The 24,519-nt window shown below is 38.5% G+C and overlaps 1 protein-coding gene across 3 annotated transcripts in view; it reads right to left on the bottom strand.

Moving 5' to 3' along the window:
* The window catches only part of SLC7A14 (solute carrier family 7 member 14), a 148,245-nt gene that overhangs the window by 102,396 nt on the left and 21,330 nt on the right, over positions 1-24,519 (bottom strand). Inside the window, exon 2 of one of the 3 annotated variants that reach the window (XM_055125289.1) lies at positions 16,567-16,671. The exons of the other annotated variants lie outside the window; for them this stretch is intronic. The gene's annotated coding sequence lies outside the window, so the exon portion shown is untranslated. The remainder of the gene's footprint in view (positions 1-16,566; positions 16,672-24,519) is intronic. 3 annotated transcript variants of the gene reach the window in all.

Here is a 24,519-nt window from a genome sequence, read left to right as displayed (position 1 = left end):
AGGCTCTCTGTTATTAAATGCCGGTATGCACTCTCCACTCATTATTTTTGCATATAAACCCTCATAAATTTATACAGCATCCCACAGGAAGCAATTCCCATTGAGAGTCATGTCCCTGAAGTTACTTTCTGCTCCGTATAGCCTACTGCCTTCTCTGCCTTCTCCAGCCCATCTCCTTTGTGACTAACATGCCTATCCTTCCAAGTTAAAACCATTCAATTACTTAACAGTTCAATGCTTAAAACAGTTCAATGACTCCTTATGTGTTTTGAGACAAATGTCAAACTTTCTACATGGTCCAGCAGCTCCATTGCTTTCCATATCCTTGTCCTATGTGTCACTTGGCCTGTGGAATTGTCCTTGCTACTACCCAGCCTTCACACCCAAACTATGCTTTTATTATCCACATTCACCTCCACTGGAAAATCACATTTGTTCTCTGAAACCAGCTTCATCAGCTTCTCTGGGAGTCTGTAGATCCCTTCTCCAGTCAGTTGGGTCTTGCTTTGAAATACAAAAGAGCCATGTGGCAACAATAATTTTTTCACTAGCATTCAGAAATGTCAGAGCTGGATTCTTTGTCTGACATTGCTGTAAGTGCCTCGCATCTTTAGTCCCATCTGGATGCCAGTGCACTGACCAGCACAGTGTTAGGACAATGAATTTTGGTTGAAAGAATGAATCTTTCAGTCTAGCCAAAAATTCTTACTTTTTAGGATAAAGTTCTAGTTCTTTGGAGACATTGATTAGCTTCGATGCTTATAAGGATTTTTTTTACTTTATATTTATATGATAAATCTGCCTTTGAGGGGATAGATGGGCCCATATGTTTAATTTTAGAGTGTGAGAGGCTCTAGTTTGAAATATCAGTAACAACATCATGATCGACTACAGTAGAAAAAATCTCTCACATACTAGAAAAATCTCAAAGGTGTCAAATCCTTTTTTGCTACATAAAGAGGAAGTTGAAAATTCTAATATCCCATAAGAGATACCCAAGGATAGTAGAAGTGTCTGGTGGGAAATGAATAGAAGCTACAGAGACAAAAGGAGAGCCTGGGCATCCAAAACGAGCCATAGTGCAGGACTTTCTAACATGCCTGCAGAGAGAACAGGTTGAAAGAAAAAGTAACTTGTTTGCAACCCTGAGCTCTAGAATCAGCTTCCGACAATAATCCTATTAAAGATCTGATGTCCAGACCACTGTTACTTTTGGGGTGGGATGCTTTGACATTTTACTTATTTATTAGTTTTTGGGATCACACCCAGAGATGCTCAGGGGTTACTCCTGATTCTGAACTCAGGAATTACTCCTGGTGGTGTTCGGGTACCATATGGGATACTAGGGATTGAACCTGACCGCATGCAAGGCAAATGCCCTAGCTGCTGCACTATCACCCTGGCCCCTGCTTTGACATTTTAATATTACTCTTTTCCTTTCCAACATTAGTTGAGAGGAACTATTTGCCACCAGGAATTCCAATACCTAGAGGGACAGTGAATATTCATTTGTGCTTGCTTTAAATTACCTTATTTCTCTTCAGCAATTTTTTTTGAGCAGATGAATTTGGCTACGCTTAATTCTGCTTAGGGTTTATTCCTTATTATGTGCTTATGAGTCACTCCAGGTGATGCTCATGGGACCATAAGAAAATGTTTGGGATCAAATCAGGGTAGGTCACATGCAAAGACCCTCTATAGTATTTCTCTGGCTCCTTCTCCAGAAATTTTTAACTTCTCTGTAGTGTGATAGAGGTAGAGGAAAATGAAATTTAAGAAGTAAAAATAAAAAGCAAACAAAAATGAAGACCAGGGCAAAAGAGGGAGAAAACAAGAAATACAGAAGAATTTGCCAGTTTCCCCTTCTGTCTGAGAACTGTGTTGGTGAGGCGTGATTTGAGTATTTAATTTGATTTTATTATATTTTATACCACACAGCTGTGACATCAGTAATGTGCTTCTAAAAAACCAGAATGAGATTAACTATGAGTCAGATGGCTGCTCCTTTTATTTTATAGACTTTTTAGGCTGAAGAGAAATGGGTTTTAATGAAGGGTCTACTGATTCAGCTTTTACTCATCTATGTCAATGTTCCTCTTCTTTAATATGACGTTCAAGGAGCCATAATGAAACCACCTTCAGTTATGCTCAGCACTTTCTTCTCCTGACTGCACAGTTGTCTTGAGCTCAATGATAGTCTCTGGGCCTTTGCAATTGTCCTGGCCTGGCTCCTCTTTCCTCCCCAGCCCATGTCCATCTACACTTTCATGAACTGCCATGGCTGAAACACCACTGACATCCTGCCTCTCTGCTTTCAGCTTCTCCTTCTCTCACTGTGCCACGGCAAACTCTATTCTATAAGCTGGGCCCTAAGAATTATCTCTGCTCAGAAGCGCTCAACACTTCCCTGATTTACAAAAGAACGAAGCTTATGCCCTTAGCAGTTATTTTTCCTTGTCTGGCTTCCCAGCCCAATGTTCAGTTACTCCCAGATGGCTCCAGTGGAAAGTATTCTCTCCAGAGGCTGTGATGCATTTAAAAGATATGGCTAGCTAATTGTATTTTGATCCCACATGATTAACATTCAGTCTAAACTATATATACAATAGCATATACTGTTCTCTTAACTTAGTGTTAAGTGCATTTACTCAGATCACTATAATATTCTTATTAAGGGTCAGAGAGATAACTCAATGGGTTGGAGCACATGCTTTGCACACAGGAGTCAAATTCAGGCACTCTATATCTCTTAAGCATTGCCAAGAGTCACTCCTAAGCAGTGACTCAGGAGAAATGAACCCTGAGAAATACCAGGTTTGGCCCCGAATTAAAAAAAAATTTATAAAAATGTGACTTGGATGATTGTTAATATGTCATCATATCATTTAAAATAATAATAATTAATCCATAAAAATATAACTAATAACAGTGATATATTGATTATTTATTATTTCTGTTCTAAGATTTCTAGATTTTTATCAAATTGTCACTGTTACAAACAATGCTAGGCTAAATTTGCTTCCATATACCTCTTTGACCACATTAAAATTTTATTTTTTTGAGTCAGAAAGAGAGGGACAGACATAGAATGAGTGTACTCATTTGTAGAATATAAAATAACATAATATGAGACTGACACCCAAGGACAGTAGACACAGGGGCCAGGAATATTGCTCCATAGTTGGAAGCCTGTCTCATGAGTGGAGAGGAGAAGGCAGCTGGAATAAAGAAGGGATCACTAAGAAAATGAGGGGAGAGATGTGTGCTGAAAGTAGATAAAGGACCAAACGTGATAGCCTCTCAGTGTCTGTATTGCAAACCATAATACCCAAAAGTAGAGAGAGGGAGTATGGGGGAAATTGTCTGCCATAGAGGCAGGAGAAGGATTGGAAAGGGGGGGGGAGTATACTGGGGACATTGGTGTAGGAGAATGTGCACTGGTGGAGGGATGGGAGTTTGATCATTGTATGACTGAAACTCAAACACTCAAACATGAAAACTTGTAATGGTTTCTCACGGTGATTCAATAAAAAAATATTTCTTAATTTCTTAATTTTTAAAACTTTTTATAAAGTTGTTCATGATGATTTATTATTCTCACTAGTCCACCACAAATCCCAGTACCATTTCAACTTCCTAGACCATTATTTCCTATTTTCTCAGCCACCATCCAAGCCTGCCCCAATAGCATGTCCTAACTAATTTATTTTATGTTACTTGTTATTAATAATTTGTTAAAGATGATCAAAGACACTTTTCCTTAGGAGAAAGTGTATGAATATTGTTGTATCTCACCTTGGAACCCTTAAATCCTTGTGAATGAGATTACTAACATGTTACAAGTTGAGCCATGTATTAATATTTTCTTAATCGAGATTGGTTACATTCTACATCCCATCCAATGTGTTGTGCAGTCCCTAGAATGTCAGTGGTGTAGAGTTTGAGATGTTGTGTGGCCGCAAATACAGATGCGCACTCCAGGAATTCTAAAATTTTGAATGGAGTGATACAGCTGGAGTTACATTTTTAACTGGATGTGACTTTTGGGGTCCAGAAGCATCTCTGCAGCTTGTTGATCTCTTTCGAGATTTATTTGTGAGTCTCTGGATAATTGCTGTTAATGAGCTTATATGACAACAGAGTCAGTTCATGGGCATGACTGCCAGGCTCCCAAAAGAACAGGGAGATGGGAGGAGGTAGCTTTTCCCCGACTCCATGAGAAGCTGGAGATTCCTGATCATATTTTGGCATTTAGAAGAAATTACTAGAGGATGGTATCTACAAAAAATGTTTAACTTTTTTTTGATTAATTAAGGTTCTGTGATATACTATATTGTTAATTATTGTCTTCTGTGTACATCATTCCAACACCATACCTCACCAGTGTACCCATTTCCTACCCCCAAGGAATTCCCTTTCAACCCCTCCCCAAAACACTAACTCATTGTGTGGACAAGTTTTCCTGTTGTATAAAGGTACAATTTAAAGTTTGTTTACAATAGTTTGAATCTCATGCTTACAGTATTGTTGGCTCTTTGGTTTAGAAATATACCACATATTTACGACAACAAAGCTCAAGGCACCGGACCTTTGCTATCGTTACTCTCATCTTTTTTTTGCTCCTCTGTTCCCAACATACCCAATTTCTATATTTCTGTGACCTTCTCATTTTTGTAATACATTCTCTTCTCTATTTTATTCTATATATTACAGATAAGCAAGATAATCTGATATTTGTCCTTCTCACTAAATTAACTTAAAATGATATCCTCCAGTTCCATTCTATTTGGAGCAATTTATATGATTTCATCATTCCTTGTAGCTGCAGAGTATTCCATTGTGTATATACACTACCTCTTCATTATTCACTCATCATTGGACATCTGGGTTCAATCCATATCCTGCTATCTTATGAGTGCTAGAATGAATTATGCTTGTGTCCTTTTAAATTAATGTTTTTGTGTCTTGAGATAGAGTATTTTAATGAACACAGTATAATACCTTTTAGCCATGACATTGTAAAGTGATTGTATTTTTATACTCCCACTCATAATATATGTATATATACCATATTTATATATATATGAAAGAGATGAGATTTACAGTTAGGGTGGTCACAACCTTTTCATGCATGGCTAAATAATTTCCTATGATTCACAATGGCCCTCTGTCACAAGGACTATGCTTAGTTGTTAGGAGGTCATAGGGAAGTTGGGATGATATCTGGGGTTCTTTTGTTCTAACCTCAATTTATTCCTAGTGTGGCATTGGGCAAAGAAACTTAGCCTCTCTGGAGTCAGGTCTTCTGTAAAACTATGATCATGTATACTTTTCAGGGCTGATGGGATAGTGTGTATAGGGCTTCCTGTGATAATCATTTTATTATCAGCAACTTTTACAATGCGCATTTCAGTAAATCATTTAGGCATTATGTTCCCTGGATGATGACACACATGTTTGATAGTTCAGGATTATTTTTTGAAGAAGACATTTAATTCTCTTTTTTTATTTAATTCAACATCCACACAATTGAAGGATGAGGTATCATATAAGCAATTTCTGCATGTTTGATGTTTTATAGGAGAATTTAGATTGAGGAGAATCTTGTTTCCTACAGAAAATCTAGAGGAGCCAGGTATTAATTCTAACTGCATCACAGACACAGATACACCAAGAGGAACTGATAAAATCTCAGTTTTTGTTATTGGTCCACACCCAGCTGTGCTCAGGACTTTTACTCCTAGCTTTATACTCAGGGATCAGTCCTGGTGGGCAAGGCAGGGTAAATTATTGCAGGGTTTACATTATCCTCACTTAAAATATAGTCCAACAGGTTCACCTCAACTCTCATCACAACATTCAGAGTATTAATGTAGCACTGTTGCACTGTCGTCACTGTAGCACTGTCATTCATTGATTTGCTCGAGCGGACACCAGTAACGTCTCCATTGTGGGACTTGTTGTTACTGTTTTTGGCATATCGAATACGCCATGCAGAGCTTGCCAGGCTCTGCCATGCAGACAGGATACTCTTGGTTGCTTGCCGGGCTCTCCAAGAGGGATGGAGGAATTGAACTTGGGTTGGCCGTGTATGAGGCAAATGCCCTACCCACTGTGCTATTGCTCCAGCCCTAGTATTAATATTAAATGTAATATTAAAATCAGTGAAACACTAAAGAGAAAAACAAGATGAGATTTCTAGACCATCCCATGGTCTAGAAATACATGACAAAGAAAATCTTTTGAAAAATAGTGCTTCTGAGACTTTTCTGGTTCTTTGAGGAATTCCTTTTCATTGCACTAGTCTCTCTGTTCTGGTTTATCAGAGGTGGATCAGGCTTCCTGTGGGTTTTTTCCTTCCTGTTCTTTCTAAGGATTTTGGTGCAGATTATGAAGCACAATATTCCTGTTTAAGTGTATTTTTGTGGAAACTCTTGCCTTCAATGGGATGAGTTGGTTGGTACCCCTTACTGGGTTGAAACTGCCCAAGACTTTATTAGTCTGTGTATGGGCCTTTGGGAAGCTCATTCTTGGGTTCATGGACCATATTTCCAGAAGAATAAAATGTCAAGTGGGTTTTCTGCTCAGCTGACCATGAGATGACCGGATAGAAAGACACTGGTACCTCATTAGGAAAAGAGCAGAGGACGAACAGGCCTAGCAAAGGAGGGGAGTACAGCAGAAATGGGGCTAAGATTGGGTTGAGGTCAGATAAGTGCTTGCTGTCTGGGCTTGAACCACATCCTTCATGTTTGCATCTCAGAGGATAGTGAAGCATGCTATGTGGAGGGAGCTTGATCTGGCCTGTATCCAGAGATGATGCTGATGTTGGTGCAGTATCATTTGCTGCAGTTGGTCCTAGCTGCAGGATCCATGGAGTTGATAAATAGCTTGCATGGGGGTGATATAAATGTGAATATTCAAAATAAATCTTCACTGTAACAAGTGATACTAACTTTAAGGGGAAAAACGAGACAGGTGGGACAAACATTGATCTAATATTTATCATTATACAATGCATACTTTGAAGGAAAATATTCTCATATTAAAAGCTGTGTCTACTCACAAGAGTCAGTAACTTGGTGAAATTACTCCAGTTCAGTTTTCTCAAGTGTAAATTGTGGGCAATAATTGTGTTTTATAGAGTTTTTTAAAAAACATTTTCATTGAATCACTGTGAGATAGACCCATACAAAGCTGTTCATTATTGGATTTCAGTCTTAGAGTATCCAACACCAATCTCTCCACCAGCGTACATTTCTCAGCCTCGTATCACCCCAGTTCACCCCCTACCTGGGGTGATAGACACTTTTCCCCTCTCCCTCTCTCTCTCTCTCCCTCTCTCTCTCTTTCTCTCTCTTCTCTCTCTTTCTCTCTCCTTTTGGGCATTGTGGTTAATTAATACTGAAAGGTTATCAAGAAAATCCCTTTACCTACTTTTAACCCTCAGATTTTTGTGAGCAATTATATGGAATCATGTACATGAAGTGCAAACACAATCAAGGCACATTGGAAGTGCTAAGTAAACAAATCCAAATAGATGAAGGTCCTTGAAGGCATTATGCTTATGTGTTTAGTGCAACAAGTCAGAGAAAGAGAGTGCATGACTGCAGTCATATGTGTATACAGAGAAACCAAAGAAGCAAATTCATTAAATAAAATAAAAATGAATTTTTAGACTGTAAGGTCAATGAGTGGTTACCAAAAATGGAAAAGTGAACAGGAAAAATGATAATACTTGTATGGTAGAGAGTTGAACTGGACTTTTAGAAGTAAACTCAATGTAGTATATATATATATATATATATATATATGTTGACTTTTAACAATGCACATCTGACATTTATAAGCATCATACATTACAGTTTTGCTATTTCCACTTTGTTAATGTAAAAAACCTATTTACTATTTAAAATATCATGGTTTAGGGACAGATGGTTTCAATCAGCTTTCTCTTATCACTGTTCCTGAATTATATAATTTCACATTAACTTTAAAATCAATTGCCAGATTTTTGAGTTGCCTAGTTTTATTACTTAGAGAAACTCTGTCATTTCTTTTTAAAAAATGTTTCTATTTTTTTATTTTTTGATTTGTCATTTCAAACTCTTAGCAAACCCTCATATTATGTCAGGTTCAGTGCCAAATGCTGGAAATGACTTCCTGAATGCAGAGACCTCTTATCAGGTGCTTCCAGCTGGGGTGGAGCAATGGTCAATAGAATTGGAGATGTGAACTAGAAGAAAAGAGCATCAGCTAGAGTGGAGATCTGGCATCCAGCGATTTCTGTTCAAATATCATGTCACTAACCAGCTGTGTGACCTATGTCTTGAACTCTCCACATCTCAGTTTGTAAAATATGTGTGTGAGTGTGTGTGTATGTGTGTGCATACATTAGTGTATAGTAATAGCATTGTATTTAAAAACCTCATTACAAGGATAAAAGGGTATGTTCCATGGAATTTGCTTAGAAAATGCCGGGTAAAAATTAATGAATATTATTTAGTACTTCTGATTGAGAAACAAGAGCTCTGAATTTTTCATTTTTGGAAATGCTTTGTAATTCCAGGCAAGACTCATGTGTAAATCAAAAAGGAAGAAAGAGAATCACTCTATGGGCTGGGATGATCGATCCTAATAATCAAGGGGAAATTGATTCCATACATTGGAGCAAGAAAGAGTATCAACTACAGGAGCCTTGTACTTGTAGGTTTCTTGTACCCCCGGTCCTATGAAGGGAAGTCCATATGTTATTCTAAAAAGTCAGTACAGGTAAAACTGCTGACTTCAGTTCAGAAAACTAAAAAGTAGATAGCCATGCCACCGGACCTACCAGAGTGTGTTACCCAGACTGCCCTGGAGGGGGGCAGGTGAGACCCCTCCCTGCCCCAAGGGACCCAGCCCCAGCAGCCAAAAACCTCCAGAACCGAGGTTTAAAAACCTCATTACAAGGATAAAAGGGTATGTTTTATCATACCCTTTTATCATACCATGCTCACGGCCACTCTCTACACCCTCGGACTGAGCATCACCCACGCGTGAATCTATTCCTGGACCTCAGCGCAAATGCGGCTGCACAACACTTCATAGGATACACCCGACCCATACTCCAAGAGTACCGCACCACATTTGATAGGGTTCAAACTAAGAGGCAGCCAGTCTTAGAGGGAAATATGCATTTTTAGACACACACACACACAAACACACACATACATATATATAAAGCACACAAGGCTCAACTTTTAACAATATGTAAGTGATCTCTTATAGAAGGGCTTAATGACCCGTGGGTGAAATGGTTGTATTTCTTTCTTCTAAGGACACTTTTTTGTAGTATTTTCAGTGGTTTTTCATAACAAACATTACAAAGTATATTATTTTGGTTCTGCTTTGGGGCAGGGATTGGGGTTCTGGATGGAAACTCTGAAATACGGTGGTGGGAAGGTGTAAAGGTGGTGGGATTGGTGTTAAAAATATAAAGAATAAAATGGCATTTCTTTGGTCTTGAAATATACATATATAAAGAAAATAAAAAGGTAGATTAGAGGAATTCATAACTTAAATTCTCACTCAGATTTATAGTTCTCAAATTCTAAATGCCCCTTCTATACCCAAATACCTGTACACTGAGGTATTTGGGCAAATAGCCAGTTTTTTTTTTTAAGGTCACCTTAGTAAATGTGAGTAGTTCAGTTCTGAGGTGGTGTGGCTAAAATTAAAATAGAAAACAAACCAACTTTGTATGAAAAATGTCAAATTATAGAATTAAATATATGTATTTTTCCCAGAGTGACATTCTGAATTGGAAATTACAAAAGTGGATTTCAATGACTGGGCTTTTTCACTGGCTATAAGTATAAGGTTATAGTACAAGAAAGGTTTGTTTAAGCTTCTACTTGTATCTTGAACAGAATAGGTGGCAATTCCTTCTTGTTATAATAGTGCTTCATCCTGGTATAAATGGATACCCCTGTGTGTGGCCCTGCTCAGCTGAAGGACATGAGCTCTTGATTTTGCTAGCAAATGGCTGCGTGAGTGTCTTGGGAGGTTTATGTAGGAGTTCAACTGCATGAAAGTCAGTTCCAAAAAGCCCACAAATGAGTTTTTGAAAAAGTTTTGCATCACATAATTACTAATTAATATGTTCCCACTAACTGCCAATAATAACACTCACTGACAAAGAACCTATTCAAATAACACATGGGTAGCTTCAAAAGATTATTTAAACTTTTAAATTTTGGGGAAAATAACATCAAGTTCCATTCTTTTTTTAGAGAAGTGGATTGTTATTGTTAAAATAGATTTGTAAGCAACTGTAAGTCTCTGGGTCTAAGAAGGATATGTTTCTCTTAATAAGAACTAATTAATTTCAGAAATACATTACATCTTTTCCTTAATTTTTTTGCTACAATTAAAGTGCTAATTAGCTCTTATTACAGGAATTTTAGAAAGAAGGAAAGTGGCCTCTAATCTATCACCATAACATGACTATGCTGGTTTAAAATTATTTCTAAAAGATGTAGTATTCAAGCACTAATTTTTTGCTCCTTTATTCTAAGACACTTATTTTCATCCCAGAATACTCATTAGTTTGTATTATTCAAGAAAGAGATATAGACAAGTCTATGTTCTAGTTAAATACCAAAGCTTAAAAAAAATCTACTGATTTATATTACGTAGGCTGAAAACAAGCTAATAGTTTTAAGCTAACAACAGATGATTTTCTCCTCTCTCTCTCTCTCTCTCTTTCTCTCTCTTGAATTTTGGAGTGTATGTTGTGTTTGGCTGTCAGTGGGCTGCAGTTTCACACAATATGTAATTAACAATCTAAATGCCTTTCTGTCCACTGGCATTTCAGAGATGAGAAGGACCGATTTAAGATTTACCATCTTTGTTTGGTGGCAAAATATTGAATGTAATCAAAGTAGAGAGAGAGTAACGTAGAAATTGTCTGCCACACAGGTAGGGAGAGGGGGCAGGATGCAGGGGGGATACTGGGGGTTTATTTTGGTGGTGGAAAATGTGCACTGGTGAAGGGTCGGGTGTTTCATCATTGTATGACTGAGACTTAAACCGAAAACTTTGTAACTGCTCTCACGGTATTTCAATTAAAAAAAATAAAAAGATTTGCCACCTTTCTGACCTGACTGAGGCATCTATTGGTACCAGGAAGAACAGCCAGGAAGGACTTCCTTTCATTCCAAGGCAATTGTGGCTGAGGCAGCTGGATTTTTGAGTCTCTGAAGAAATAAGAATGAATAGAACTGACTGGATGGATGGTCAAGGAATGGCAGAACCCTACTAGGGATGTGCTTAAGGTATTCTTATTCTCTATTTCTCTGCATGGAACTGTGACCTCCAACATTCATTTCTCTCTCTCTCACCTATTCTTAGGAACCCTCTGACCTCATCAAGACCATCTTGTTGCTCTATTATGGGGTTAGGCAAGGTGTCTCTCCTCTCCTCTCAAGAAAAATATTTAAACAATTAGTTGATGAGGCACGTCATATATACACAAAAATATGGATGCAATATTTAGAAAACATTAAAAAAATTGAAACTCCTGAGTAATTCTAGTATGCTAAGGTATAGAAAAATATTTAGAAAATATCTTTCTCGATTGCACTCATATGTGGAATATAATGTAACTGAGAAGTACAAGTTGGCAATGATGCAACTTCTGACAGATATCTCTCTGGACTTAGTTACTAAAATACTAAAATACAGAAACCCAAAACGGAGAGGCCGCTAAGTGTGGTCACTCGACCTCATACCTCTTCATCCTCAGCAATGGAAAACAAATTATCTAATGCTTCCTTTTCAGCAGGTCTGACTTTAGGGGAGAGACTCTCCAAACAATAATAGTGAGTTTTGTTGAAATACTGAATGCAATCAAAGTGAAAGTAAAGTGAAATTTATTAGTTACACAGGCGGGGGGGCTAAGGGTGGGGGGACTAGGGGCATGGGGGGTTAGGGGTGTGGGGGTGCGGGGTGGAGCTATACTGGGATTCTTGGTGGTGGAATATGTGCACTGGTGAAGGGATGGGTATTTGAGCATTGTATAACTGAGATTTAAACCTGAAAACTTTGTAACTTTCCACGTGGTGACTCAATAAAAAATTTAAAATTAAAAAAATATATATCTTTCTCTTTTAAATAGGGGAAAATTAAATTGTGAAATAGTTCAGGTACACAAGTGTATAGAAGCAACAGGCTGGAGCGATAGAACAGCGGAAAGGGCATTTGCCTTGCATGCACCGACCAGGGTTTGATTCCTCCACCCCTCTTGGAGAGCCCAGCAAGCTACCGAGAGTATTTCACCTGCACAGCAGAGCCTGGCAAGCTACACGTGGTGTATTCTATATGCCAAAAACAGTAACAACAAGTCTCACAATGGAGACATTACTGGTGCCTGCTCGAGCAAATCGATGAAAAACAGGAGGACAGTGATACAGTGATACAGTGATGTCATCTTTTCTCTCTTTCTCCATAGAGGTGACTACTATTTTATAGATACCAGCTATAAGTGATATCATACATTATTCCAATGAATGCTCAGAACTATTTTATTAATTACATAAATTGTAGCAATAATGATGCCTTCTTTGTACACTCGAAATATTTGTAATTAATATCTGGTAACTTTTCCACTAAAATTTTTGTTTTGACACTCTAGAAAACTGTGCCTTTGGTCTAGAAAATTTATTTAATTATTTTTGTCTTTCAAAATTATTTCTCTTTTTTTGCATTTTTTGTTTGTTTTAATTGAATCACTGTGAGATACACAGTTATAAGTTTCTTTATAATTGGGTTTCAGCCACAAAATGTCCCTCCACCAGAGAAAACTTATTTTAACTCAACATATTTCACTATCTGAATATACATAAATAGTAGCTTATTCATTCTGTCTCTTAGTGATGGGAATTTTTTGTGTTTGACTTTTCACCTTTAGTATAAACAAGCTTGCAGTGATGCAATGACAATCCCTGCAAGTATGGCTCCTTACACATGTGTTCTAAGGTGGCTGATCATCATTTTGACATGTTGCCAGAGGCCCCCCGAAGTGGTTTTAGAGATTTATATTTCCGCCAAAGATATTTATTTGAGACTTCTGCTTTCTTCACCATCTTACAAATACCTACTGTTAGTATCTTTTAAAATGGTTACTTATATGACAGTTTGAAATAATTTCAGTGGTTTTATTTGTATTTCCCTGACTTGTTATGAAATGAAACAGGTCCTTTCATGTGCTTTCACCAATGGATTCTATTTGAGGGAGGGATTGCTTATTATAAACATTTGCTCATTTTTTTATTATGTTGTTCTTATACGTATGCAGGAAATTAAAGTCTATTTGATTTATACTACTGTCACTGTCACTGTCATACCGTTGCTCATCCATTTGCTCAAGCAGGCACCAGTAACGTCTCCATTGTGAGACTTGTTACTGTTTTTTGGCATATCGAATACGCCACGGGTAGCTTGCCAGGCTCTGCCATGCGGGTGAGATACTCTTGGTAGCTTGCTGGGCTCTCCAAGAGGGGTGGAGGAACCAAACCCGAATCGGCTGCATGCAAGGCATATGTCCTACCGCTGTGCTATCTCTCCAGCCCTTGATTTATACTAATCTTTTGTTTTTTGTATATACTGAATATATCTTTCGTAAATCTGTTTTTTTCTCTTTTAGTTCACTCTATTATGAGGTCAAGGAGATCTACATGTATTGTGATTTTTCTAACAGAGTTCTAAAATTTTAAAGGAAAAATTTCCCTATAAATTCTGACTTTTTAGGACCCAGAATTAAATATGCTAATGTTCAGCAATGCAGATTTCCTGGGGCTGAAGAGATAGTATAACGTTAAGGTGTTTGCCTTGCACACAGCTGACCCCGATTCATCTCCAGAACTGCATATAGTTCCCCCCAAGGACTGCCAGGAGTGATCCCTGAGCACAGAGTCAGGAGTAAGCCCTGAGCATGGCTGGTGAAAGCTACAACCAAAATAAATTCTAGACTTTCTGTGATGAGTCTTCCCCTCTCCAACAGTGCAATGAGCAACATGGTAGTCCCAGTGAATAAGAATACCCTTGTTTTGTGTTTGGTAAATAAAATATTAAAAATCTACCTTGGAATCTTAAAATTGCTTATTAATTAAATGGTTTATAGTCATAGAATCACTGGTAGATTTAGACTTATTTTCATACCTTCATTTTATGTATTTACCATGCTTTTTATTGATTCCTTTCTATACTTACCTCTACACTTAATTTTTCTATAGGTTGGGATAAGTCTTTTCCTACTTACTTGGTTGGTTGTAACCTATTATTTTTGTTAATTAATTTTAAAATATTGACTTAAAATCTGAAGTTACCTATATATTTCCTTCCTTCTGCATGCCTTACTTTACTCACATTAATTGCAATAATTATTCAATATTATTGCTGTGTATTTTATTACTCCCATCTTATTTTGACTCTCTATTACCTTGGTCATTATGCCAATTAATCAATAAATTAATTTTGTTAGATGGCTGCTTCTTCAGGTTTACTGTTAATTCCCAGTTTTATTTCTCTTATGCTTACTACCTGTGTTCAAGATTCCGTTACATAAGAATATTCTTCATTTGGTCATTCATTAAAGGTCTATTAGTAATCCACTGGCTTCATATTGAAAATGTCTTTATTTCAGCCTTATTCTTAGAGTGCATAGAATAATATCTATAGCTATATTTCTTTGAAATTTTGAAACTCCTTTTTGTTATCTTCTAGCCTCTATTATTTCTTTTGGGAAAGTCATAAAATTCAAATATTTCTTTCTAGGTAAACTTTTTATACCTACTCTGTAAACTTGGGAATTTTTTCTCTTGTCTTTGAGATTCTTGTTTATTAAATGTGTTCAGGTATGGATTTATATTTATTTATCCTGTTTAAGCCTAGAGGTTATCCTTATACCTGAGAATTTACATCTTTACAAATTTCTGGAAAATTCTCAGTGACTGTCTTCGAGCATTGTCACTTACACACTTTCTTTGAACTCTCTGAAATGTGTATTTGATAAATGCATAAACGTTTACATTAAATATCCTTGATATCTTGATTCTTTAATATACATGTTTTAATATTTTTGCTGCAGCTTTTGAAAGTCTATATTCTTATTTTTAAGTGATGCTTAATTACTTGATTTCTCCTTCCTTTCTCTTGACTGTTGTGATGATCTGGGGTTGCCCATACTGGGGGTGATGCTTGCACACTCAGCAGTGATGAGTGTGGGTGTGGCAGTTGTCCATCAGGCTACAATACTTGCACACTGATCATTGTAGTGCTCATACATGTGCTCAATCCTTAGTTGAGGTTGTACTTCCTGGCTATGGCACACATATAGCTCTTCTTTATGGCAGAGTTTGCTGGGGTGGTGGGTTGCAGCCCTCTGCTTAGTTTGTTCACAGACTTGGATTCAGTGCAGTTGGAAGTAGCTTGCAATGATGGATAAAAGGATCAAATATCAGGGCTGCTTGCTACAGATTCAGGCACTGGGGGATAGGGAATGTGTTCATAATCACATGCTTACAAGACAGATGTTCTAAGTGATTGAACTATTTCTTTAGACCTTTGTGCAACTGCCTTAGTTTTATCTTTCACATTTTTCTAGCTCTGTGCAATATCTTGCTTAAGCTATAACTCAATGACTATCTTTCTCATTCTAAGAGTTTGATTGGTTATTTTCCAAACAAATTGATTTTTTTCTTATGACATCTTATTCTGTCCTTGTTGTTCCCTCCCCATTTCCTTTTAGCTATTTAATTATTTGAAACTCATTTATTTAATTGCCTCCATTAATTTTTTCGTTATCTATAAGCAAAAATAAACAAGTGGGACTACACATATTAAGAAGCCTCTGAACTGTAGAAAGAATGACCAGAATAATAAGACCCTCTTTGGTTTATACTAATGCTTGAAAGCACTCACAAATCAATAAAACCAGAAACTATACCAAAAATAGGGAGAAGAGATGAAAGGAGGTATAAAGATGAACAACAAATATACAAAAAGTACTATTCATTACTTATTTTCAGGAAATATGAATAAAATAACAATAAGATGTTACCTCACACCAATGATACTGTCATACATGAAAAAGAGTAGAAATAAATCAGTGCAAGGAGGGATATGGATTTAAAAGTTACCCTCATTCACTGTTGGTAGGAATATTTTTTTTTACCTTTTATTTTTTTATTTATTTACATATTTTTAATTTTATCACCATGTGGAAAGTTACAGAGTTCTCAGGTTTATGTCTCAGTTATACCGTATTCAAACACCATCCCTTCACCAGTTCCCATATTCCACCACCAATATCCCCGGTATACCCCCCACCCCTCACCCCAACTGTATAACTGATGAATTTCACTTCATTTTCTCTTCACCTTGATTACGTTCAATATTTCAACACAAAATTCACTATTGTTGTGGGAGTTATGCCCCCAAACAAGATAACCCTAATAAGGAAGCATTTGATAATTAGTTTTCCATTAAAAGATTGTATGTTTTCAGGTTTTAGAAAAGGCTTACGCGGCCGCGCAGCTCGGATGTGTCCCAGTCCCGAATCCTGGAGCCGTGTTAGTTGCTGCTCAGTGTCGCCAGGGCTCCATCTGGAGAAGGTGTGCTGGCGGCACACTGTTGGTAGGAATATTATCTAGTTCATACTCTATGTAAAAAATTATGGATACTTCTTATAATATTAGAACTTGACCCAGTGACTTTGGCCCAGTGACTTCCATTTCTTGGCATCTACCTCAAGAACCCCCCAAAATTAATTAAAAGATATTTGAATTTCTATGTTTACTTCAGCACTATGCACAACGGCTAAGATAAGAAAACCATTCAAGTGTCCAAGAACAGATGAGTGGATAAAGAAATCATGGTCTACATATGCACAAGGGATTACTACTCAGCTATAATGAAAATATGGAATCCTGCAGTTTACTGCTGCCTGGAAGGCATCATGCTGAGAAAAGTGAGTCAAAGGAATAAAATCAACTACCGACTAATACTTCTCATAGGGATTAAGTCCGGAGTACAGCTGGGTATGGCCCCTACCTGTACACGTACGGTAAGCCACATAGATTTTCTATTATCTCAAGTACGTAGGATGCTGACCTTCAGTTAAATAACTTTAGATCTTTAAGTTTTGATTGTGAGCTAGCTTCAGTGTATTTTCTTTCCTCCTAACTCTTTGTATGGAGAGGCGTGTGGTTTTTCTTTCTCATGCAAGATCTTTTGTTATTGACTCAGAACATTGAATGGGAGAAGCTTCCATGATGATCACTAATATAATGGATAGAATTGTTTTGTTTCACCCTTATGTCGAGAATGAGATCTATATTATAGTACCAGTTCCAACTACCTCTCCAGTGGGTTGTATACACTGGCTTTCCAACACGGACTTTCAAATCCAGACCCTTAAACATTAATGCCTTTACCTAGCCTTATGAACCTTCATCTCTGACCCTCACAAAAAGAACATATGAACCTTTACCCGACAGATCTCTTTATCCTGTGAGCTCTAGTTGGTGCCAATATGATTCTGATAATACATCCTGTGGCTTTCAGATCTTTCATGGTCTAGGCTCTACAATTAAGAGCCCCCTCGGGGCCGGAGTGATAGCACAGCAGGTAGGGCATTTGCCTTGCACACGGCTGACCTGGGTTTGATCCCCGGCATCCCATATGGTCCCCCAAGCACTGCCAGGAGCAATTCCTGAGTGCAAAGCCAGGAGTAACCCCTGAGCATCGCTGGGTGTGACCCAAAAAGCAAAAAAAAAAGAGCCCCCTGAGAAAATGGCTCATATTTTTATCTTTCCCAGGATTAATACAAAATCTGGTAATTCTTTTACAACAAATATTGCTAAGAGTAATCTTTTTTTGCTTGTCAAAATTACATTAATTTTTAATGTGTTGACCAAGGACTCTAACCAATATTCTAATGAAGCTTTGTTTTAAACTCAAAGAATTGCAAAAAATGTCATTCTTCTACCAATACCCTTTAAAAATGTTTTAAAGGCAAAATAAGTTAAACTTTTGAATTTAATTTTAGGGACTGTTTACAATTCTGCTACTGAAAGGGTTGTATGGGTACAATGATCCAACACCATATCCTCCACTAGAGTGTCTAGCACCCAGAGTAAACCCAGTTCTCAGTATCTGTTGTTAAAGGTAAAACAAAGTTTACAGCCATGATGCTTTCCTAAGAAGAACTAAAGATCATTCACATTTTATCTTCACCTCCTTTTCTCCCTTCCTCACCAGTGAGAATCAAGTCCTTCTGACCACACAAATGGAATCTAATTACACAAAAAGATACACACACACAAGTTCAACAAAGGTGAATGTGTAATCAAGCTTTTGCAACAATATTTCATTTTTTTACATCAGGTAATATGGTCTGTCTTCATTTTTTATCTGTGTTCAGCCAGACCTAATATCTACCTCCACATCAACCACAATTTTTGATACACTGTAAACATATGCCAGGAATCTTGGTGGCTACTTTTATAAAATGAAGAGTCTCTCTCAGTAAGTATTTCCAGTCTTTGCTACATTAACATGTTTAGGTAGTGGAGTTTTGCACAAGAGATGTGAAATATTTATATATTCTCCACATTTCACTACCACCTTTAAACACATGGGTGGCAAGTACTGAGCACAGCTCCTTTCTAGTGCTGTCAGATGTGCTATGGAGTGGAGTGGAAAAGGAATAAATAGCAGTGAATGTTGCTTATGCCAGCCTTGACCACTGGGTGTAATCGCAGTCATATAAATTATAGATTCTCTTTGGAGAATAGAATTATTTTCTGATTCATTTTAGAGTCTCTGAAGTGGTACTTCCTATTGTTAGAGACATATTGTGCTTAGAATTTAGTTTCTAATCCTCAAGGAAGAGGCATACAGGGAGCAGGAAGCTGACCACCCCTAACCGCTGTCTCTGCTAGTTAGAGGTAGGAGTGTCAGAACCTAGAGCATCTATGTTCTCATCACTGGTTTTCTTTTATTTTATAAAGTTTAGTTTTTAGGAGTTGCTCCTCATACATAAGCCATGAGGACCCAGAAGTCAAACCCGTGTTAAAAAATCTGTCCCACCTGGTACATGCTAACAGTCTTATACGCCTCAGTTTATCTACTAGAGAGGAATACAAATGCCCACCTTGTAGTATAATTATCCTAATTCATATTAGTGAATATTGGTGGTTTTAGCATGCTAAAACTGACCCGTGTTTGATTCCTAGCATCCCATATGGTCCCTTGAGCACCGCCAGGAGTAATTCCTGAATGCAGAGCCAGGAGTAACCCCTATGCAATGCCGGGTGTGACCCAAAAAAGGAAAAAAGAAAAAAATTTTATTAGTGAATCACCGTGAGGTACAGTTACATACTTAAGAACTTTCATGTTTGTATTTGGTTTACATCCCTCCACCAGTGCCCATTCTCCTCCACTAATGTTCCAAGTATCCCTCCCACCACTCCCACCCCAACCCCCACCACCACTCCAACCTGCCTCTTCGGCAGGGCTTTCCCTTTTATTCTCTCTCCTGTTGGGTGTTGTAGTTTGCAATAGAGGTATTGAGTGGCCATCATGCTTGGTCTATAATCTACTTTTGGTACGCAGTTTTCAACCCGAGTGGGTCCTCCCAACATCCTCTACTGGGTGTTCCCTTCTCTATCTCAGCTGCCTTTTCCCCTAGCATGTGAGGCCAGTTTCCAAGCTGTGGGACAGACCTCCTGGTTCTTATCTCTACTACTCTTGGGTGTTAGTGTCCCATTCTGCTACTTTATATTCTATGTATGAGTTTTTAGCATGCTAAATTGAATTATAAATTATTATTATTTTAGGAGGTAGGTCAGGCTAACCGCTCTATTTAATTAAAATAATAAGGAGCATAACATGATTCTCGCCATAACCATGCCTCTGGACCCCACACCAGGCTGTTTCACCTGGGGTGCCCCAGAGCGGGGCGGGTGAGACCCCTCCCGCACCAATGGGCTGAGCCCTGGCAGCTGAAATCCTCCAGAACTCAAGTGCTTCCATGCTCTCGGCCACCCTTCACCTGCTTGGGCAAAGCCTAACCACGAGTGAATCTCCAGAAAACCCAGGCATATGGGAATTTGTGACTGAGGGTTCTGGGTTCATTGGGACCGGGAACAGAGATCCTTCACCCATAGCCCCCTGTCTCTGGCAACTCAGCAGTCATGCCCATAAGTCACCTCTGACTGGTGCCAGACAATCCCATCATCGGCCACCATCCAGATCACATGTCCTTCTCTCCCGGAAGGGAGCGTAACATGATGCTCACCATAACTATGCCACTGGACCCGTGCCAGGCTGTTTCACTCAGGGTGCCCCAGAGGCGGGGCAGGTGAGACCCCTCCCTGCAGCAAGGGACCCAGCCCTGGCAGCTGAAAACCTTCAGAACTCAACTGCTGCCATGCTCATGGCCACTCTCCACACCCTTGGGCCAAACCTCACCCATGAGTGAACCTATTTCTGGACCATTTCTGCCCGCAAATGAGGCTGCGCGACACTTCATAGGATACACTCTACCCATACTCCAAAAGTACCGCACCACATTTGATGGAGTTCAAAGTAGGAGACAACCAATCTTGGAATTTTTTTCCCTACACATATATATATAAAAACACACATTTTTAACAACATTTCAGTGATCTCATAAAAGGGTTTAATGGCCCCTGGGTGAAATACAACAATCTTCACACTCTTTCCTCTCAGGATGCTTTTTAGTAGCATCTTCAGCGGTTTCTCATAACAAACAATACAAAATATATTATTTCGTTCTGCTTTGGGGCAGGGATTGGGGTTCAGGATGGAAACACCAGAAATATGGTGGTGGGAAGGTGCCATGGTGGCGGGATTGGTGTCTGAATATAGATGTAATCAAATATTGTGAGCTACTTTATAAAATAAAAAAATTAAAAAAGCAACTTGCACTTTCTATATAATTTTGTATATATGTGGGAGTTAAATGTTTCCTTATCTTTTCCATATTGGAGACCATATTTTTAAAAATTAATCATAGTGACATACACAGTTACAAAGTTGTTCATAATTGGATTTCAGTCATGCAATGTTCCAATATCCTTCCCTCCATCAGTGTACATTTCCCACCAACAATGTCCCCAGTTTCCCCTCCTGTCACCACCCCTGCCTGACTCTATGGCAGGCACTTTTCTTCTCTCCCCTCCCCCTCTCTCTCCTTTTGAGCATTATGGTTTGCAATATTAGTACAGAAAGGTTATCATGTATATCCCTTTACCTACTTTCAGCACCCAGTTCCTGTCCAGAGTGATCGTTTCCAACTATCATTGTCATAGTGCTTCCTTCTCTATCCTAACTGCCCTTCCCACTTTCCCCTACTTATGACAAGCTTTCAACTGTGGACCAGTCCTTGTGGCCCTTGTTTCTACTGTCCTTGAGTATTAATCTCACACTATGTTATTTTATACTCCACAAATGAGTACAATCATTGCTTGTCCCTTTCCTTCTGACTCATTTCACTCAGCATGATACTCTCTCCATGTCCATCATTTACAATCAAATTCATGGCATCATTATCCCAGGTGGCTGCATAATATTCCATTGTGTAGATGCACCATATTTTCTTTATTCAGTCATCTGTTCTCTGGCGCTTGGCCACTTTTTAATTTACTTATTTATTTTTAAGGATTTTCACTCACCCAATAATCTGTTTTTTACTGGAGAATCCTTAACTCCCAAAAGGAAAACTCTAGTCTCCTTGAACTCTAAGGACCAGGAGAAATAAATGTGATATTTTTCACTTGATATTTCATGAAAGAGGAGAAAGAATTCTCTGCTGATATAGGAAGGCTGGACTGGAGTGGGATGGAGCAAGATAGAAGAGCAATTTTAGGAAACTCTCCTGAGCTCAGCATGCACTCAGAGGAGCAATGTGAGGAGATGGTGTTTCCCAAATGCAGTAGTAGAACAGGCACTAGAATGTGATGAATTCAGGGTCCTGTCCTTTCCTTGGGAGAGAAGCCTCCAGAACAATGCCGAGCTGCTGGATGGAGAGGTTCACAGGAGACTGGGTATACGTGTGTCCTAGTACCTGTGCCTGAGTAGTGACTGTCAAGCCAACCTCTAGTACCTCTCCTGCAAACCATCTCCTTTTAAAATTACTTTTCCTAGAAAAAGAGTGACAGTAATCACTTTGGTTGGTCTGCAGACAGTGAGGGAGAGATTCATCTAGAACATCTGGAAATGGAGATCCTCTGGCTTGGCAGAGAAAGCAGTGCTAGAAAACAAGTGACAAGGGAGGTTGAGTTCCATCTCTCCTCACTGGTGCAGGACTGGGGGGCAACAGAACTGTGTGAAATGGAACTGGCTAGCTAGTTCTCAGCTTGGCCTTGTTTTTCAAGCAAACAGAGGACCTCAGTTTCTAGTCCTATTGAAGCAGCTCCCTCCTTGTTAATGCTAGAAAATGAAGAAAACAATGTAAGACAAAAGACTACTGCATATGGAAAATAATGGGGGAAAAAAGCAATGGAAGCTGTGAAAAAAATGGAAAGAAACCAAGTTCATAGGAACTCTGGCATTTTGTACAGTGATCCACTCTGGAACTGAACTGAGTTAGATAGGATTCATAAACTGCATCTTTAAATTGATAATACACTGCAGGTAATACAAATTTTCAAGCTGGTAAAAGGCATGTGATAAACAGTGGTAGCCATTCTGTCTTCTAGGTGATCATTTCTGTCCCAGAAAAGAAAAGAGACAATGTGGGAAGAGGCCCCACAGCTGGAGAGAGGCAGACTCGAAAGCACCACTACAGCTTACTTTCCCATGACTTCTCTGGCACTGTTGTGGTTTCAGGCAGACAAGGATTACGTGGTTTTCCTCCCTCTCTTCACTTATGCCCATCCTACCAACCCTTTCATCACAAGTGGAGAGTGAGAGAAGAGGTGAATAGGCCAAGGAGGAAGGTGTGAAACAAAGGACAGAGGAGCACTGAGAGTTGTGCTCATCTCACTAAGATTTAGGAATACGATTCAACACCAGCCAAGTGGAAGTAATGGCCCCTGATTCTACAGCTCTGAAATGCTATTTACACTACCCAGTTTGCATGTGGTCTATTGTCTCTTCTATTTATACCCTTTGTCTCTGTCATTCTGATCTACCCCACTTACTGTTACCCTATTCACCTTTTATTACTCTTTTTGTCATGACTTCTCTGTATTAAAACCTTTGATGACTCCCATTGCCTATGGTTTAAAATCTAGAGTGTGTTGATTAGCACTGATATCTAGTGGAGATAAATTTCTCTCATTTCATAGTAACCAACCTTATAATAAAATGCCTCTCTAAAAAACTTCAATCACCTGAAGTTCAAACAAATAAACAATCCTGATGATGTCACTTTAGAGTTCGTTTAAAAACAACAATAACAAAATCCAGAAATCTGGTCCTAGACATTTTCTTAATTTTATTATTATTTTCTCTCAATATTCCACTGCATTTAATATTCAAACACCAGACCCACCACAATTACACCTTCTCAACACCACATTTCTGATGTTTCCACCTCAAATCCTAATCCCTGGCTCAAAGCAGAACTGAAATGATATATTTTGTATTGTTGGTTATGAACAACTGCTGAAAATGTTACCAAAAAGTTTCCTTAGGGAAAGAGTGTGAAGATTGTTGCATTTCACCCAGGGGTCATTAAGCTCTTCTATAAGAGATCACTACCATGTTGTGAAAGGTTGAAAAAAATTCCTTCTAAGATTGGTTTCCTCCTACTTTGAACTCCATCAAATGTGGTTCGGTACTCTTGGGGTATGGGTGGTGTGAGGTCTAAGTTGTCTTGGCTGCACGGTCCGGGAATAGGTTCATTTGTGGGTGAGGCTTGGACCAAGTGTGTGGAAAGTGGTCGTGAGGAAGGCAATGGTTGAGTTCTTGGTTGGTTTTTGGCTGCCAGGGCTGGGTCCCTTGGAGCTGGGAGAGGTTACACCAGCCCCCCTCTGGGGTGCTCAATTTTATTATTTTATTGAATCACAGTGAGATACACAGTTACAATAGTTATTCATGATTGATCTTCAGTCATATTAGCCTTTTTTTAAAGCAAATTAAAAGTGGACCACCTTGAGTGAGGTGGTGTCATCATGCCCCGAGTTCACCCTCTGCATTCCATTTACAGCTGATATAACCCATTTTAACTAGAAATTGACCTTGATTACAAGCTGAGGTGTGAGGTTTGGCTAGCAAATTTAATGCATCTTGATCTTACCCAATAGGCTGAGAAGCAATAGTTTTAATGCACTTTGTAATAAAAGTGGTTTCACCTTGACTTTTGTATGTTTGTTTTGGCCTTATGTTAGGAAATGTGTGATGCCCCTTATGTTAAGAGGTGAAAAGTCATCTTAAAAGTTCAAATAGTTTCCTTCCTGTATATAAATTAGGCTTAGTGAGTTTGGATCATGTTAATCACTTTGT

Source organism: Sorex araneus, chromosome 2 (assembly GCF_027595985.1).
Source record: "Sorex araneus isolate mSorAra2 chromosome 2, mSorAra2.pri, whole genome shotgun sequence".
Lineage (NCBI taxonomy): Eukaryota > Metazoa > Chordata > Mammalia > Eulipotyphla > Soricidae > Sorex > Sorex araneus.
The sequence above is the reverse complement of the archived record's forward strand: the minus strand, read 5'-3'. Positions and strand labels throughout refer to the sequence as shown.